The sequence below is a fragment of the Pelodiscus sinensis genome, chromosome 9, assembly GCF_052426305.1.
Source record: "Pelodiscus sinensis isolate ZL-2025 chromosome 9, ASM5242630v1, whole genome shotgun sequence".
NCBI lineage: Eukaryota > Metazoa > Chordata > Testudines > Trionychidae > Pelodiscus > Pelodiscus sinensis.
This window is the reverse complement of record NC_143060.1, coordinates 15,479,667-15,498,615: the sequence shown is the minus strand read 5'-3', so window position 1 is coordinate 15,498,615 and position 18,949 is coordinate 15,479,667. Positions and strand designations below refer to the sequence as shown.

The 18,949-nt window shown below is 47.6% G+C and overlaps 1 protein-coding gene across 16 annotated transcripts in view; it reads left to right on the top strand.

Annotated features, from left to right (window-relative positions):
* DAB1 (DAB adaptor protein 1) overlaps positions 1-18,949 on the top strand; it is a 772,627-nt gene that overhangs the window by 463,115 nt on the left and 290,563 nt on the right. For 7 of the 16 annotated variants that reach the window (XM_075936060.2, XM_075936067.2, XM_075936061.2 and 4 more), the window contains exon 1: positions 7,210-7,380. The exons of 1 other annotated variant lie outside the window; for it this stretch is intronic. The gene's annotated coding sequence lies outside the window, so the exon portion shown is untranslated. Of the gene's footprint in view, positions 1-7,209; positions 7,381-18,949 lie in introns of those variants that run through there. 8 more of the 16 variants (XM_075936071.2, XM_075936072.2, XM_075936065.2 and 5 more) reach the window with 3 other exon arrangements.

Sequence of the window (18,949 nt, the reverse complement as noted above, 5' to 3'; positions counted from 1 at the left end):
CTGGAGGCAATATAGAGTATCAATAGCAGCACATATTAGTAACACTTAGTAACTGTGGACACCTTCTACCAAAGACTGAGAGAGCCTCATAATGCCCCTGTGGAGAGAGGTGTGGTAAAAATAGGGGAAACAGAGGCAGAGAGTGGCTTACCAAGGTCACACAGTTGGTTAACTGACAGAGCTTGGACTTCAGTTAAGACTCCAACTCCCTAGCTCATGGCATCTATCACGCTGTCTTCATTGAGGTGAAATTAAGGGACCAGTGAACAGCTGTGACTGTGCAAATGAAACAAGTCATTGTGTACATTACAGAAGAGGTGCACTGTATCATCCTCTGGATTGTATTGAGGATTCAGAAGCACTTCAGGTTTTGAAAGGAATTTGAAGATCTCAGTTTCATTTTCCAGAGGAATCTAGTAGGTTCCAATCTATGCCTGCATGCTTTGTGGATAACCCATCTGTTTTTCGCCAGATAGCACTGTATGCTTAATGCTTGCCATCCCCTCTTGTTGTCACTGCCAGAAGGCTACAGACTCATCATTTTACGTGGAAGAGAATCATAGTTTTTTTCATCGTAATCGTGGCATTTTAATCCAGCAATGCAGCCTTTTTGTCACCAACAGATCCACCTCTGTGAGCTTGTATCATAAGGACCTTTCAGGGAATACTCATACCTGATAACAAGAGTTCTACAGTGAAGTTGTTAGTGAAGTGCATGAAGGTAGACAAGATGTGAATGGAAGATATAATTTCTTTCCAATGGAGAGAAGCACTGAATACAGTACCACGTGACTATTCATATCCCCATCGAACGGCTAAGGGACTAATTAGATGGCTGAGGTCAGTCTGCAGAGGTAAAAGATAATGGATAAAAGGGAAAATGGCAAGCGAACTACCATAGCTACTGACAATGGAGAAGATAGGGTTGCCCCCTCCCTTCAGTACCTAATTGACTTAGAGGCGCCTATTAAACTGACGCTATCATCATGTGTGGGGCTATTCATATACAGCCTCTCCAGAGCCATCAAGATAAGCCTGCTGTGGGCTATAATATCAGCAACGTGGAGAGTGGCTCATTGAAGAAGCCGAAGCTTGAGTTAGCCAAGGATATTGTATGTGTTGTTTTACTTCAGTAGGATGTCAGAAGCAGAGATAACAGCTGAGTTGCTGTTTACATATTGGAATGCCAGCTCTGAAATCATCCCAGAATCAGGTAAAATGCAATAAATGTGTCTATCTCATTTTTAGAATCCTTTTGGAGTCTTTGGAAGTGGCACGCCGAAATCCTTTTCAGACATTTCTCAGATTTTCTCTCTAATATTGCTCAGCATCTCTTTATTACTACCACAGCCCTAGATGTATCAACCCATTTAATGAAAATGAGATATTTACCTCCTTGAGGGGTATCTAATTTCCATTAATGTTAATAGACATTCTTTGTGTGCAGTAAGAGTATCTCTGTGTTTTATTGCTTAGTGATTTATAAGCTTACCATTTACACAGGCTGAAGTTAGACTAGCTCCTAATTATAGTGATGTGGTAATACCACTGTAGCAAAGATTACATCACAATATCTGTATAAAGAATATCTTTTTAGTCCTTCAAAATCAACATGCTTAGTCAGATTCTTTTGAAATTTGGTACTCTGCAGAAGGGGCCTGTGATGGGGCGCTCCCGTCCCGCACTCGGGGTTCCCAGGGTGACGACGGATGGACGTGCTGGGGGGTGGAGAGCCGGCGCGCCGCCGGGACCGCGGGCCGTGCTGCCGGGCAGGGGCTCGGCGCGGTGAGCGACGGGGGGCAAGGGGTGCCTCTGAGCGAGGCCCCGAGAGGAGGAGCTAGGGAGGCGCCAGCGTGTGACGTCACGGGGGAAGGAGGGGTTGCTGGGCGGCGGGGAGGAAATGACATGCGGGGCCAGGGCCGGCAGGGGATTTAAAACCGGGTCTGACACCGCGGAGAGGGGGAGGGAGAAACGGAGAGCCGAGGAGCAGAAGGAAGGAGAGGTGAGGCTGGGAGACGCGGACCGGACTGGCCTTTAGGAAAGGGCGGAGTAGGAAGCGGCCCAGGGCGGGGTCGTGGAGCCCGTGAGCGGGAGTGTTTTGGGGTACTTCCACCATCCACTAGGGAGGGACCGTGAGTCTCTGCCTTCAGGGCCCTGGGCCGGGGTTCAGAGAGGGGGTGGGCCCGAACCCCCCTACTCCGCTGGCCGGAAAGGCAGCCTCGGGCGTTCATCAGTGTAAACAAGGGACTGGGGACAGGGCGGGTTTACGCTGCGGGTTGTGCCTAGGGCTATAGGACTGGCCCCGGTGACCAATAAACACGGGCGACAGTAGCCCTTTTTTGTGGTGAGTTAGTCAAGACTCTTTTACAGGGCCAGAATAGGGTCAGTAACCTACATTTGGATCCATTTGAACAAGAAGTTATGGAGATATAAGCCCCTCCCCCTGTAGCAATTTTTCAAAAAGTTTCAAGGTCAGAAAAGGGTATTTTTGTTTGTTTTGTTTTCTAATTGTGTTTTGTTTGCTCAGATACTAAACTATTGATGTGATGTAGGTCAAAATGAACTCAATATGTCATTTTTTTCCTCAAGGAACACATTAAATGTTAAGGGCATATAAATTGTGAGTGGTATTTAAGAATATGGTCACTTCTTCACTTGCGTAGATGTGCAGTCTGGAAGGATTACAGTACATGTTCATCAATAAAAAAAATGTTTGGAAAGAGACCGCCAACACACTCTCCAATGACTGGAGATCTAGTGAAATAATGACATTAAAGATCCAAGAGTCTGAATACTGGAAAGGACGAGATTGTTACTGAGAGTGTTTACAACACTCTGTTTTTGTTAACTTCAATGACTAGTTAACATTCTAGATAAAAGGTGATTTTTGTTAAAGATTCTACATTCTCAATCCCTTCAAGGAAAATGTTAGGGCCTCATTTTATACTGTTAAACTTGGTGGGAGCTTTATTTATAGTAAACATGCTCTCAAGAAACCCTCTAGCAAAATGAGGGAATATGAGATTTGACAATCCTGGTATTTCTAATGTTAAGAAAAATAAGATTTTTTTTCTCTTTCAGGAAAACTAGGGGCTATGCTTGCCAACCCCCATCTCTAAAGGGGTAGGCAACTGGGATGGGCCGGGTCCAGACTGCACCAGCCCCAGCTCTTCCCCCATTCCCCTGCCCGATCCAGCTCTCGCTCTCTCCCTCCCAGGCCTAAACCTAACCCCCCTTCTTCCTGTCCCCGCCCCCCACTCTGGCCTCCAGGGAGGGAAGAGGTTGTGGCACACCAGCCCTGGCTCTGCCCCAAGTGGCTGGAAAGGGTTGAGCCCCAGGCCTACTGTTGGGGAGGGGAGCCTAGCCGCAGCTAAGGGTGCTGCCCGTGCAGGGCTGGTGGGGCCCAAAGCATCTGAGTCCCAGGTGGGGGCGGGGCGACGTTTGCGGAACTCTGTTGTCCTGCAGAAAAAAAAAAATGATAGCGAGAGAGATAAGAGAGAGGGCAGGAAGTCTTTTGGGCCTTTCTGTATATCACAAAGAAACAAAAAAGCACACAAGTCTAATTAAAAAAAAATTGCCAGTCACCTATAATGGCAAAAATTATCTGCCAGACAAGACTACAGGTTAAACCTCTCTAGTCTGGCACCTTCAGGACCTGACCAGTACTGAACCGGAGAATTTGCCAAACCATGGGAGGTCAATATTGTCTAGCAGCATTACCAATTCTTTCACTTCTTACTGGGCTCTTAGCAGACATTTAGGGGTAAATTAGAGCTAGATAATAGCCAAGAGTACTGAGAGCTAGGACTGATGGCTATAAACCCATTTTATGGGACTGTGGGAAATTTGGTAGTTTGGTATTGTCCATGGTGAGAGGGCATCTGGCCAACTAAAATCATGCCGGATCTTGGATGCTGCTAGACCAGGGAGTGCTGGACTAGAGCAGTTCAGACTGTATGCAGGCCAGTATGAAGAGGAGGGAGGGGAAAGGTGTGAAAGCACCACTCTATGGTTCCCCAAGTAAGCATGCTCCGACTGGCTGGGGAAGTGAAGAGAGGTGCACTACCTGAGCCTCCCTCCCCCATGCTCTGGCCGACTGGGGGAAGGCTGGGGCTGATTTCCCCACTTACTTGAGGGACCATGGGGAGTAAATTCACACCCTTGCAGTCCACATCTCCAAAAAAAATCCTGCATACAGGTCTGGTATGTGCCTTTGGCTTTATTTTGCATCCATCCCTCTCTCTACCAGTTCTTACTAGAGAAAAAAAGTACTATGGTGGATCCTTACCTCTTTATTTGAAAGGTAAAAGAACATTGAGAGTGAAGTCCTGCTTGCCTTTTGGTTACTCTATTGATCATTAAATGCTGTAAGAGAAGACTTGACACTTTAACTAGGGCAACCATTCAGCATATCAAAAGGCTGTTTACTGTATCACTTTATTTGTGTGGTATCTTCCTATTATGCAATGATAATAGAGGCATTTCTGGTTAGGGTCTCTCAATTCCCCTAACTAGTCACACCCTGCCATGGAATAACCTCTCCTTTGGCCTGTATTGTATAGATTATTGTGGGTTTATCCATTAATCTCTCATTTTTTGAGAGAGAACTCTGTGATGGTATAAAGTGTGACTAGAATACAGAATAGAGAAATGTTGAATTTACTTAAGGTTCCTGGATAAAGATTATCAAGCACTTTCAGACTCCCTTAAACTGAATTATTATATTGTATCTCATGTCTTTGTCACACTGCTCACTTGGAAAATATCTATGAACATTTAAATGGTCTCATTTGGGTTCCTGTGATGCAAAGTTATAAACTAAAAATATTTTACATTAAAACGGAACAGATTGCTTATAGTAACTCTAGCATAATGCAGGGGTACAATGAAGAACTGCAGTTCAAATTAGTTTTCGGGTCTGTTCTATTTTCTTAGTTTTTAAAGTAGACAATTGCAAAGTATAATTACAGCAAGTTCATTTGCATTCATATTACAATCTGGTGAGCAATTACATTCTTTTACATTTTAAAAAATATGTAAGGAAGTGTGACTTGCATCAATAAATTTCAGCAATGAGAATAGAATTAACTACTCTTATCTAAACTGTTCTTTCTATTGTTACTGAAGCCTGGTCTGTGCTGGTGGGTGGATCGAAGTAAGCTGCCTTGTGTGGATCTGGCTGAGAAAGTGTCTTTTTTTGGTTCTTACTGATGTAAGTGCTTCTCTACACCAATTTAGTAACATCATCTCCCTGAGTGGCATAGAGTCATGGTCAATGTAATTAAATCAACTCTGTGTCAGCACAGACACCATATGGGACATTGTGGGAAGGCTCCTGAAACTCAGTAACAGTCAAGGTAAGGAACACAGCTGCACTCCTTTTGAATCCCTGGGCGGTAGGGCAGTTGCTCACTGTCAGCAGGCCTGTGCATTAGCCCTGGACTCCAGCAACTCTGAAACTCCTCCACCTGGGCCTGACACTGAAAGCTGAGCCTTACTGCCTAGGGCTAAGGTTATATGCCCCCACTCCTATGGCAGAAGCCCTTGAACTTCAGCTTTGGCCCCTTGGTGCAAAGTGGCAGGGCTCGGGCAGGCTCAGACTTTGGTCTCCTCTCCTGGGGTTGTGTAGTAATTTTGTTGTGCAAGGAAATTTGAGAACTGCTATGTGAGGGAAATTTTCCCATTGACTTCAATGGAAGAAAGAGCCAAACCTTTGCAACTTTGAATTGTTTTTCCTTTTGCAACGTATCTTGTTAGCAGATCTCCTTTTTGGGAGTAGATAAATCTGGAAAAATATCAAAAGAGGAACTAACTTCCCAAATGTACTTCTTTGTATGTGAATCTTTTCAGGAAGTATATGACAGCCTCTGTTTTGTAAGAGTTTGTTTGTACAGAAGTGGTTTTCACAGAATAAGTTTAATGGGTTGTAAATTGTGTGCTGAAAGGAGAGTCTCTCCCTGACTTCTGATCTGCTTCCAGGAGACCTATGGGCTTTGGCAGCAAGTGCATTAGACTAAATATGCTTACCCCATTGACTCTGAAGGTAACAGCCCTCAATGCCTCACTAAATTTTCATGGGTGACTGAGAGAAGCCAGGAGAAAAACACCCCATTAGCAGTAGCTATTATGGGGTCTTCTGAAAAGCAGGGAGCAGCAATACTACCGCAGCTTTTCACGAAACTGTTTCTTGTGGGATGTTTGCAGCGTGATGCCCTAAATTGGCTGTTTCAGATTTAGCTTCCCCCAAAGTGAGTGGTGAAAAATGGCTGGGAAGAAGTGTGTAAAATGCTCTCTCTTGTTTAATGCTTAGAGCCCCTATGTGGTGGTGGGGGAGAGGGAACAGTGGAGGACCTGCCTGAACTGACACAGGTCTGGACTAGCTGCCTTGCTTGGACTCTTGCATCTTAGTCTAGCCGTGCGGTGTCCCTGGTGGCTCTTCAAAAACGTGCACCTTGTCTGGACAACAGAAGCTGACGGCTACCGGCTTGGTTCCTGGTACAGCCCTGTGTCCCCCACTAGGAAGCAGCTGGAACTAAGGTTGCCAACTGTGCCAGGAGGGATTCCTGGAGATTTCGTAAGAACATAAAAACGGCCATACTGGATCAGACCAAAGGTCCATCTAGCCCAGTAGCCTGTCTGCCGACAGAGGCCAGCACCAGGTGCCCCAGAGGGGGTGGTCTGAAGACAATGATCAAGTGATTTGTCTCCTGCCATCCTTCTCCAGCCTCTGACGAACAGAGGCCAGGGACACCATTTCTATCCCCTGGCTAATAGCCTTATGACGTAATCTTTAACGAAAGGTTCATCTGGAAGGCCAGGGGCTTCTAAGACAATGCGGGAGGGTTGGCAGCCATCGGTGGCACCCTGTGTAGTGAGGCAAGACAGGAGGCAGCTGTGGAAAGGAAACAACAGGCAGAACTTGTGGGGTGAGGCTTGGAACGACTTGTCTGGGAGAAGAGCAGGAGGAAAATTGTCCTCTTGGCGCTGTAGATGGCACCGTGCCCGCTGGGCACAAAAAGGCGGGGCCCGGGAGACATGGGAGCGCACAGCCGACTGGGGAAGACTGTTTGGGGGCAGCAGCGATGCCTCCTCCGCCGAGGACACGGAGGGGGGCTCACCACCCGCGGGCCCCCTCCCTGTCACGCAGCCCCCTTTCCCCCCCCAGAGAGGAGGCGGCGACCCTTGAGCATCCCCTCCTCCTGCCCCCAGCGCCCTTCTCCGCCCTCAGCTGCGGGCGGGCCGGGTCGGCGAGGGCAGGCGCCCGGCGAAGCGAGTCTCCCGGGACGGCCGCGCCACGTGCGCGGTGAGGAGCGACCCCGCCACTCGCCGCGCGTGCGATGGGGAGCAGAGGGACGCCGGGCGCCGAGGTTTGCCGGGCAGGTTAGTGCTGCGAGTCTCTGCCCCCCGCCAAACGGGGGGTGGCCGGGAGAAGGGGGGGGGGCGGACAAGACGCCGTGCGCTGGGTCTGCGCGCACAAGCAGGGCCCCGCAGAGCAGCGGGCGCGCCGAGAAGGGCAGCCTCTTGTCGGCTGCAAGCGCCGCTGCGGGCTCTCCCTGCCTAGCGCTGCCCTCCCCGGCTGGCGAGCCTGGGGGAGCGCGGGGGGGGGGGGTGGAGAGAGAGAAGGGGCCGCCCGGATACTGCCTTGCTGGAGTTGGGTGGCCGCTGCCACGTGCAGTTGTGATGCGGGGAGGCTTCTCATTGCTCCCCCCAAGAGTTGGCGGGCTGCTCCCCCCCCCCCGCCCCGCAAGGAGGGCGTACTGCTCTATGCACTGGGGGCGTGGGCGCGGGCGCCTGTGCGTGCAGAAGGGATGGGGCAGGCGGGGTGCTGGGGTTCCTTTCAAGCGCCCCCCTTCTCCCCTCCTTGCAGGGCAGTTCGAATCCCCCCCCCCCGGTCTGGCAGCAGTTTCTATCCAGCTGCACCTTGCAAGCCCCCTCGGCTCTCTTCCCCCTCCCCGCCCTGTCCCAGCCTTTAGGCGACCCGTGGGAACTCTCGCCAGCCCCGCACCATTCTGCGCGCAACGTGGTGTCCTAGAGAGGCTCCTACCCCCCCCCCCCCATCCCGCAGCAACGCCCGCCTCACCCCCAACCCAGGAGGAGAGGAAACAACACACGTGACCTGGTGGGGTGATTGTTTTTTGTCTTGATCCCCGGGCTCCTGACGAAACACTGCGGGGGGGGGGGGAGGAATGACTTGCTCCCACCATTCAATGAGAGCGCATCGCACAGTTCGGTCCCTGCGACAGCGCCGCCCAAACCCACCGCTTGCCGGCTGGGACGCCCCGTTAGCTCGGAGTAGCGTGGGGGGGGGGGGGGCTGCTTGCTGGAGGGGCATTGCCAGTCCCATCCTCCGCGCCTGGTTTCGGATTTGCGTAGCGCTTTTGCAGACAACTCCACCTCCCCCCAAAGGAGCCCGCGAAAAGTGCACCCTGGCATAAGCCGCGTGGGTGTCCGTTCTCCGGCGCCGCTTCCACCGGGCGCGCAGCCCGTCTGCACACGCTGCTGGCTGGTGGGAGACGCGCTCACACCTGCAATCTGTCTTGCTGATAATGCGCCTGCTGAATGTATGGCTGCTGTCTGCGGGGTTTTTAAATAAGGAGCTTGTGTTCGCTGAAGGCGCAGTGTAAAAGCACTCGTCTGTGCATTTGTTTTCTTTCTCGGAAGATGGATTGTGAGCTGAAAACCCAGAGCAAAAGGGGTTGTCGGGTGGAAATTTATTTTGGAAATATTTAGAAGCCCAGGGCCGAGAAGGGGGCATGCCAACATCACTTCAATTCTGCAATTGGACTGTAGACCACCTTAAAGAATAGGGCTACGTTTACACTGCAGGCTTCTATCGGAAGAAGCTTTTCCGGAAGAGATTGTAAAATACAAACAAACAAAAAAACACCACTTCTTCCAAAAGAAAGCATCCACAGTGTCAAAGCACATCAAAAAAGCGATTTGCTATTTCGAAAGAAACCATCCATATTGAATGGACACTCTCTCTCATTTAAGCTGTGATTACTATGGATGGAGTAGCCACCAGGGCATCTGAGCTTTTTCTGCTTTCCTCTTCTTTCGAAAGAACTTGCTCTTTCCCGTCCACACGCACCATTTTCCAAAAGAGCTCTTTAGGAAAAAGGCTTCTTCTCAATAGAAAGAGGTTGACCAATGTCCGGAAAACCCTCTCTGTTTTTTCGATTTTCTTTCGTAAGAACACGATTGCAGTGTGGACTTAAGTGAAGTTTTTTGGGGAAAAACTGCTCTTTTTCTGAAAAAAAACCTCTATAGTGTAGACATAGTGTGAGTGGCTTAAATATCCGCTGTTCTGTGTACCAGGGCTAGCTCCCCTAGGCTGTAATCTCCTGGCAGTTTGGAACGTTGTGATTAAAAAAACAAAGCTCTGATCTAAAGGTTAAAAAGCAAGGAATAGTTCTGCAGCACCTTCAAGACTAACAAAAAATGTACATGGTATCATGAGCTTTCCTGGGCACAACCCACTTCATTTTAAAGTTTTTTCGGTTACAGATGAACACAGCTACCCCTTTGAGACTGATGTAAAGGTGTACTTTGCTAAGGGCCCAATTCTGCAATTGGACTGTAGATCAGCGTAAAGATTACTGGGGTCAAATTGTCCATGGAAGTTTGCACACTTACTTGTGGCTCTCTGCTAATGCATAGCATTGCAAACCTCCCCTATTCTCATAGTGTTGTTGTTTAAAAATTGCAGACAAGATAAGGGATTCCAGATTTCTTGCACTTCCAACAATGCACAGTCATGGAGCTGGGTTAAAAAAGAAAGAGATAATAGGCTTTAATACAGACATTCATTAAATGGAAATTGGTGCAATTTCAAAAGTCTTAAGGTGGTTACAGGTTTTCTCCAATACCTCTGACAAAGTGTTTTTTTTTACCCACAAAAACGTATACCCAATAAATATTTTCGTTTTTAAGGTGCCACCGGACTCCTCACAGTTTTTCATAGTAAAACCTAGGGTACGTCAGACTACGGGTTGTTTTTTTTTTAAAGGAGATATGCAAATTTTACACTACTTTGCATATCTTCTTCCGATCGCTTTTTTGAAACTGGGTTTTTCGAAATTGAAAGTAGTCTGGATGCATTTTTTGAGGGGAAAAAACCCTTTTTGAAAAACCCGCTCTTCCTAAAAAAAAAAAGTTTATGCGTTTTTTTGAAAAAGGGTATTTTCCCCAAAAACATGTCCAGACTACTTTCACTTTCAAAAAACCTGCTTTCGAAAAAGCGATCAGAAGAAGCTATGCAAATTAGTGCTGAATTTGCACATCTCCTTTTGAAAAAACCCCCCCAAAACCCTGTAGTCTAGATGTAGCCCTAGTAAGAACTGTGGGAGGAAGTCCATTTGGATTGATCAGGTTTAATATATGCCATTAAGTGAATTAAAGTGGCAAAACCACTGGGACTGTAAATTCTTTGGAGCAGGAATAATTGTTTTGAATCTGTGGTTGTGGATCACTTTGCACATTAGAGTCTTGATATATGACTGAAAGACCCTAAGGGCCACCACAATTTAAATACAGGTTGGATCTCCCTGATCCAGCACCCTTGGGACCTGAGCAATCCCGAACAAGAGAGATTGCTGGACTTTGGGGGGGGGGGCAACTCCCCTTTGGGCTGCTTTTCCCAGCCACCTGGCACTGCTGCCCCTGGCCTGCCAGCTGAGGCAGTTCTGTGGGCTCCATGGCCCCATGAGCTCCTGTGGCATGCCTGGGTTGCTGCCCTGCGAGTCCCATTGGCCTTGTGGCTCTGCCAGCTTTGCTGCCTCGCTGGCTGCAAGCTGTGACAGCCCCTGCAGCCTTTGTTAGACTTGTAGAAATAGAAATAGCAGACTCTTACATGGGGGATAAGGGAAAAAAAACCCTAAAAAACCTCTGCAGTGTAGACATACCTTCATTGTTCTTTGGCCATCAAGGTGGTGCTGGCAGCTGGTCATATAGACAGTCTGGCTTCTAGGACTGATCCCGTTGAACACACCCACATATTCACACTTCTAAATGAGATTAGATACACAGCCAACTTGAAGTAGAGTCAAGGCAGTACAGAGTTTAAAATGAGGTTACAATATGCTTACAATATGGAATTATTTCTAGTTACAATGAGGTTATAATATGGTTACAATATGGACTTACATTATGGAGTTATTTCTGGTTACAATGTACTAATTGTTTAAAATGTGGGTTTAGTTACAGTATAAAAGGTTACAACAACAGATACTTACAGGGTAATTCTTAACAGGCAAATTCATCCAAAAATGGTTATAATTCATTGTTACATAAATGACATATTGGGAGATATAATTCATTGGAAGGGTGATTTAATTCTTCAGCTCTACATCCTATTGGCCCAACAAGGTTTGGCCCCCTGGCTTTGCATTCTCCGGTGATCCTGCCAGCTGCGGGTCCTGGTGCCCCATGAGCTCCGCTGCCCCACTTGCCCCACCATCTGATTCCGTGCCCAGCTGTTGGCAACCTCTGCCACTGGGACTCTGTAGTCCAGGAACATCTGTGGTCCTGAGAACCCCAAACCACAGAAATTCAACCAGTACTGTAGTAATAAAATTATCAAAGGGGATAGCGCACAGCAGCCTTCTGAGCAATCTAGTACAATAATGTTTTATTTTTATTATTATTGGTTTTTAGTAATCCTGGACTTGTAGATTATTGTTAAGCTTTATTTCATTACAAAGTTGTTTTTTACTGAGAATTTCAGTATAATAAGCTAAACTTTAGATTCTTCACCAAAATAGTTTTAAAATCCAAATTCTTGTTCAAAATGTATTTCCCATTTGCCCAAATTCTGAATGCTTGACTAAAATGTTTAATCACCTTTATTTTCAACCACTCAAACAGAAAAATACTTTATTGTTGAGAAGCTCATCTCTGAAACTGTTATAGTACGTGTCCATTGCAAGATGCAAAATTGTATGGAAAGGTTGAAGAAAATAGTGTCATTTATTGTTTTTCTTTTTCTTGCTGTTTTACTCACTTAAGCAAAAATCATACTAGATGAAATTATTGGGTTGATACTCAGATTCATATTTGCAATGTACATTGTTTCCGGAGATGCTTAAGAAATTTTTTTTGAATGGTCTAAATGCAGTTGGTATCTAATTAAAACAGAGGACTATAAGGCACATTTTCAGAAGGCACATTTCTGAAGTGAAACTGTGGGTGAAATTAGCATCTAGTTTACACAGTTGTTATTAATGTATTTAATTACATGTTACACACTTTCCTTACATATCATGGAACTATTTCCAACTAGTCTTTTGTTTCACAATTAATTTAGGGCTTATGAGTTCAAAATTATTACCCCCAGTGTTATAGAAAGGATGTAGTGTGTGGATTGTACATCTGTACTATTCTCCCTTTAACAGCCCCTCAAGATATGGGTAAAAGACAGACACCCTCAGGTCTCTTTGTAAGATCTGCTTTCTAGACTTCAGTGCTTGCACACATCAGTGGTTTCATCTTCTGAGGATTGAAATTGATTTTCTTTTTTTATCTCATCTTGTGAAAGATCCATTGCATGCCCCTTGACCTGTGGCCCCACATGATAAAGTGACAACAATAGGATGTTGACTTGAGGTAGCTACAGGGCATCAAAAGTAGTAGCATCATGTTTGAGCTGGTTGTGCTGAGGCGGTTAGGGCTATAGCAACAAAGAAGACTCACTCAGCCCTTATATTACAGCACCTGACTTTAGGTGCTCTGTTGCCCAATGGAATTCCCAGACCTAATTTAGAGGCCCAGGCACCCTAATCAGTGCTAGGGGAGAGTTAGGTGTCTAAGAATAAGATTTGCAAAAGCCAGTATGCTGATCAGAAAACTGTCTAAACTAGCTAATAGGAAATGCTAAGAAGAGGGGTGTGGCCTAAGCCCTACCCCTCCATAGAAATTATCCATCTAATTTTGGCCTGGCTGGATGCCTAGGCAGAAACCCTCTGCTGGAATTAAACACTGAAGACCAGTCAACCATTTCTCAAGAAAACCGATTTTGTGTACTACCATCCTTCCTCCCACCCCGCTTTACACCTGAGAGCCATGTGGTTTTACCACTTATCTGGGATGTGGGAGATTCATGTTCAAATTCCCACCGTATCTGATTCAGAGCAGGGATTTGGACTCCAGCCTCCCACCTCCCTTCCCTAATGACTGGATTATAGAGAACACTGTGGGGGGAGGCAGGTAGTCTCTCAATCTTTTGGGTAGATGAGAGGTGGATGAAGTTGCTCCTAAATATTTGTTGGGTGATAGAGTGAGTGAGTGATTCGCTAGCCTAGTGGTTAGAACACTCTCGTGGGAACCTCAGGTCCCAGACTGTGCCAATGAATAGGCAAATGAGTAGTTGGAAGGTCTTGCTGGAGGACTTAGGAGGCATTTCATATGATCACTAACAGAAATTAGGAGTTTTAGGAAATACCCCATGGTACTTAGGTGCCTGCAGGGTTAGGTGACAGCTAAGCGGGGGTTTGGAGAATTACAATTTTGGATTTAGGCACTTAAAGTTAAGCATTTAAATCGTGTTGTGGATTTAACTTGTGAGCAAGACACAATGCAGGTACAGTCAAGAAAGCACAGAAGGCAGATGTGTGTCTAAGTAACCATTTATTTATAACATGCTTATTGTTGTCCACTATGCCCTTACTGTAATATGTCAGGTGGATCTAGGCACCGAGAGGGTCAAATCAGGGCGAACTGCTTAAAACCTGGGTTATTTACAGCCAAAGATTGGGGTCCTCCCTATAAGGCATCAAACCAATCACACAGAGGACTTTAGCTGCCACCTTAGCCAGCAAGAAGTCTCAGAAGCAATCCCCTTTGACCCCCGAGCTTCACCTGTGCCACAACCAGCATCACACCTTACACAGATTAGAGGTTATGAAAACCAGTCTCACCAACTCCAAACAGGTTGGAGTCCCAAAGGACCAGCCACAAGCACAGGTCAATCTATACCTCAGATATTACCCAAAAGAGCATGCTGAGCCAAACCGGTAGAATCTGAAATCTAAAGGTTTATTAATAAAAAAGAAAAGAAAAGGTTGAGAATAGGATTGTTAAAGAAAACATCATACATACATCAGTCACCAAGTTCTTGTTGCAGGCCCTTTGCAGAGATGTAACAAACTGCTAGGTTAAAAATCTCTGGAGTCCTGTACATCCTATGTGAGGATGGGTCAACAAATCCTTCCCAGCTCTCTGTGCATAACAAGGATTGAAGTCCAAGACAGAGGCACCCTCAGGGTTCTTTTGGAATCTTGCCCATGGGGAGGGAAATCCATTGTTCTCCTGAGTGATGGTACTGCTCAAACTGGAGCTGATCACATGTTCAAGTGACTTGTCCATATCCCCTTAGGCAAGTAGCCATGATGCGACTGCTGGTCTGCAGGTTCCCAGCCCCATTGCTCAGCTGTTTATTGGCAATCTTGAGAGCCATTGTCCATGCAGCATTGCTAACTTAGCTTAGCCATTTACTGAATAACCATTTCTCACAATAGGTGGTGGAGGAAAATTGCTGCCTCCCAGACAGAGAACATTTAAAATATAAGTACAGAGCCCATGTTCATAACTTTACATATACAAATCATTCAAGCATATGAGCAGCCTGCTTAGAACCAGCAGGGCATAAGCTTTCATTAGACATCTCACCTGGCCTACTTTGCACAGAATTTGGGACAAACACACAACAGTGGCTACAACAATCATCTTCCTGTTCACATAAAAACTCAATAATGTGACACCTACTGATGCGGATTTTATACGATTAGTCCCAGAGGCGTAGCAGCTGGGGACGGCAGTTGCCCCTGGGTGGCATGCTAGAGGGGTGCCAGTTTAGCTGCCTGTCAATAGCCCCTGCCGTGCAGCCTGGGTGAGACAGTGAGACCTGGCTTCTTTTTATGCTGACAGACTCTGGAGCTACGAAACCCCCAGGAGCTGCAGGGGCAGTTGCAGGCGAGGGCCAACCCCTAGAGCTAGGCCTCTCCACTTTCTGGAGGGGAGTAGGTATAAACTGGGGCCAGCTCCTGGAGTCCCTTGCCCCTGTGAGGATCCACCGCAAGAACTGAATCACACTCACCACTGGCCAGCCCTGGTAAGCTACCCCTGCCCTTCAGCACCCTGCCGTGAACCCTTCCCCTCTCACTGCCATCGCTGACTCCTGCACCCTCACCCCTGTCCCTGAGCCCATCCCCGAACCCAACCCCCTGCATGACTCCTTAACTCCACTCTCGCCCCTCCAGACACCAACTCCTTGTCCTGAACCCACCTCCTGACACCAGAACGCCCTGCCCTGAGCTCCTTTACATGTCTCATCCCTCTACTTAAGAACACGAGCAAAGCTGGGGATATTTCTTGGCACATTTGCAGAGACCGGCTCCCACTCCGGTTACACTGGAGTAGCTGCTTGCAACACAATGCCACCCAGGACCCGCACAGCAGTTTTAACCCTGGTCCCTTTGCAGCCTGGCCTTGTCAACCTCCTTCAGAAGCCCTGGATCCCGAACTTCCCATGAACCGCCGTCGTGCTGCCAGGCTTGGCGTGGACACACTGGATGCACACAGTGCACTGCCCCCACATGAAGCTTAAACAATTCTCCAGCCTTGGCTGCCAACACAGTTGTAATTCATTGTCACCCCAAACTGCGGGGCTCCACTCGCCTTGCGGGCTGTGAGCTCTCGCTTCCCACGTGGCAAAATTCTGCACTTTGGCCAGATGGGGGCAGCATGGAGGGTCCAAGCCAAATGCTGTTCACATGTTCCCCTCCCAGTGCAGATTGGAATGTATAAAGTCCCACAGGTAGTAACAAATTATTGGGGAGCCCACAAATTTTGCATTTGCCCCCAGGCACATAACACCCTCGCTATGCCTCTATCCAGTCCCATAATCTCACTCATGCATCACGTGACAAATGTATTGCCATCCTCAGGAGATAAAAAATCATGACCTGGGCCTCAAATGATTTTTTTGAAAGATCATATTGCATTTTTGGTCTTTTGATTTTTGAACTCCCTCTACCCATTGGGTATGAGTGCGCGTGAGAGTTTTTGTGGGCAAAACCCATTTCTTCAGATGAGCTTCAGTGGGGAAAAAAGGTTTCTCCCTTCAAGCTCATCTGAAGAAGTGGGTTTTACCCATGAAAACCCATAATACAGTAAAACTCCGATGGTCCAGCATCTGATGGTCCGGCACTCCTGATGGTCCGGCACCATCAGGAACCCGGAAGTGCTCTGGGCAGCTGGACCATTGGAGCTGCTCTGCCCCCGGCTTCCTGGATTCAGCCACTGCTAAAACTGACCAGCAACTGAATCCGGGAAGCCGGGGGCAGATCAGCTGGAGTGCTGCCGGGTAGGTACCGTAGTGCTGCCCCTTGCTCTTGGGGATGCCTGGGGCAGAGCAGCTGGGGTGCTGCCGGGTTGGTCCCTGCAGCACCGCACCTTGGCGCTGTGGGACCAACCCGGCAGCACCCCAGCTGTCCCCGATTCAGCCGCTGCTGAAACTGACCAGCGGCTGACTCCAGGAAGCCCGGGGCAGGGCAGAGCTGCTCTGCCCTGGCTTCCTGGAATCAGCCCTTGATCAGTTTCAGCAGCAGCTGACTTGGGTATACCTGGGACAGAGCAGCTGGGGTGCTGCTGGGTTGGTCCCCACAGCGCCGAGGTGCGGCGCTGCAGGGACCAACCCAGCAGCGCCCCAGCTGCTCCGTCCTAGGCGTCCCGATTCAGCTGGTGTTGAAACTGACCAGCGGCTGACTCCAGGAAGCCCGGGGCAGAGCAGTTCTACCTCAGGCTTCCTGGAGTCAGCTGCTGATCAGTTTCAGCAGCGGCTGAATCAGGACGCCTAGGGCAGAGCAGCTGGGGTGCTGCCGGATTGGTCCCCACAGCGCCGAGGTGCGGTGCTGCAGGGACCAACCCGGCAGCACCCCAGCTGCTCTGCCCCAGGCATCCCCAAGAGCAACTGAGGTGCTGCCGGGTTTGTCTCGCCGCGCCAAGGGTCGGTGCTACCGGACCAACCCGGCAGCACTCCAGCTGCTCTGCTGCAGGTGTCCCTGATTCAGCCGCTGCTGAAACTGACCAGCAGCGGCTGAATCAGGGACGCCTGGGGCAGAGCCGGACTATCGGAAGGGGGGGGCTATGAGGGGTCTGGAACCAGACCCCTCATAGCCCCCCCTTCTGATAGTCCGGCATATTTGATAATCCAGCACTCCCTGGGTCCCAAAGGTGCTGGATTATCGGAAGTTTACTGTACTATATATATATATTAGTCTCTAAATTGCCACAGGACTACTTGTTGTTCTTAAAGTTACAGACTAACACAGCTGCCCCTCTGAGACTTAATAAATAAGGTGATTCATACCCCCATTGCAGTCGTTCTCTTCCCCACATCACCCATCCCTTGCCCAGCAATTAATGTTGCCATCTAGTCTCTCCATAAGTTCTTTGCCTCAGTTTAGCACCCCCCCGCCCCACTCTACTGGCCCACTTACCGCTCAGTTCAACCTCCACTATCAGTTCAGTCCCTGCTCTGTCAGTGACCCCCCACTTCACCTCTGCGCTTTCTGAGCTCTTCACTGCACCATTCCAGACCTAGGGTGCTGCACTGGGGAGGAGGAAAAGGAGTTGCAGTGAATTGCTGGGTTCTTTCCTCCCTCCTTCCCACTCCCATCCTGTTATAACACTGTCAAAGTCAGACACAGGACTCACAAATTTGTCAGACCACTCTGTTTATTAGTAAAGCCGCTCTGCTAATACACCCAGAAAATGTGAATACTATTCAAGGCTCAAATCCTCTTGATTTATACAGACAAAAGAAAGCAAAATTAACAAGATTCCCATGTGACTAGTCACATATCTTCATTTCCATATCAAGCCTCAGCAATCTCCTGTCCATATCTCGCTGGTTCTCTCAATTACTTTCTGTCTAACACCTAATGTTCCTTTTCCTGTTATCCCAGACACACCTGGCTCCACTCTGATCCATCCTGCATACCTACAAACAACATTAACAAAATCTTCTCTTTCCTGTTCAGGGACAAACAGTATTCCTTGAACTTATTCTATTATTACAGTATAATTCATCTTTCTCTTAGGGTGTGTCTAGACTGGCAAGATTTTGCGCAAAAACTTGCCAGCTGTCTATACTGGCCGCTTGAATTTTCCCAAGAGCACTAACTTTGTAATGTACAAAAGCAGTGCTTCTTGCGCAAATACTTTGACACTCCCGCTTGGGAAAAAGCCCTCTTGTGCAAGTGAATCACTTTCTGTCTTTCTGACTGGACTTTAAGTAAAGCAAAGTTTTTGTCTTGCTATTGGACAAGTCTCTTGGTTTCTGCTTGATGAAATATGCTAACTAAGGCTGTGTCTAGACTACATGGCTCCATTGACGGAGCCATGTTGCCTGTGCAATTTGTGCCATGGCCTATGTGAAAGGAGTTGGTGGTATAAACTTCTTCCCTAGCTTCCATTTGCCCCCATTGCAAAAATGCTAGGCCTGACACTTTGGCTGACAGTAACATCAAAAAGGACAAGGACTGAATGAGCATGGAGACTGAACCTCAGCCCTAGTAGTACAGGTTTGAGGCATGTTAGGATGAGAGGATGGAGTGAAGAATTCTATACTGTTGTTTCTTTTCTGGGGATAAACTTCAATCTTCTGGACTGTCAAGTCTTTCCCACCGGCATTAAGTTCATTCAAAGCAATATAAAAGAGACCTTAGCCTCTCAGCTGGCCTCTTTTTTATATCTGTTAATCAGCTGTGTGCCTATTCTTTGCATTTTATCACTTGAAAATTCATGCATTCAATTGAAACCAGTATAAAAAGCTAGACATTCAGTAAGATTTCATCAGTCTAAACCTCAAATGCCATTTTGTAAAATATCCTCTTCTTCTGTATGGTAGTGCTCTATTTCAAGAATAATATAAGACTTATTGATGGACATT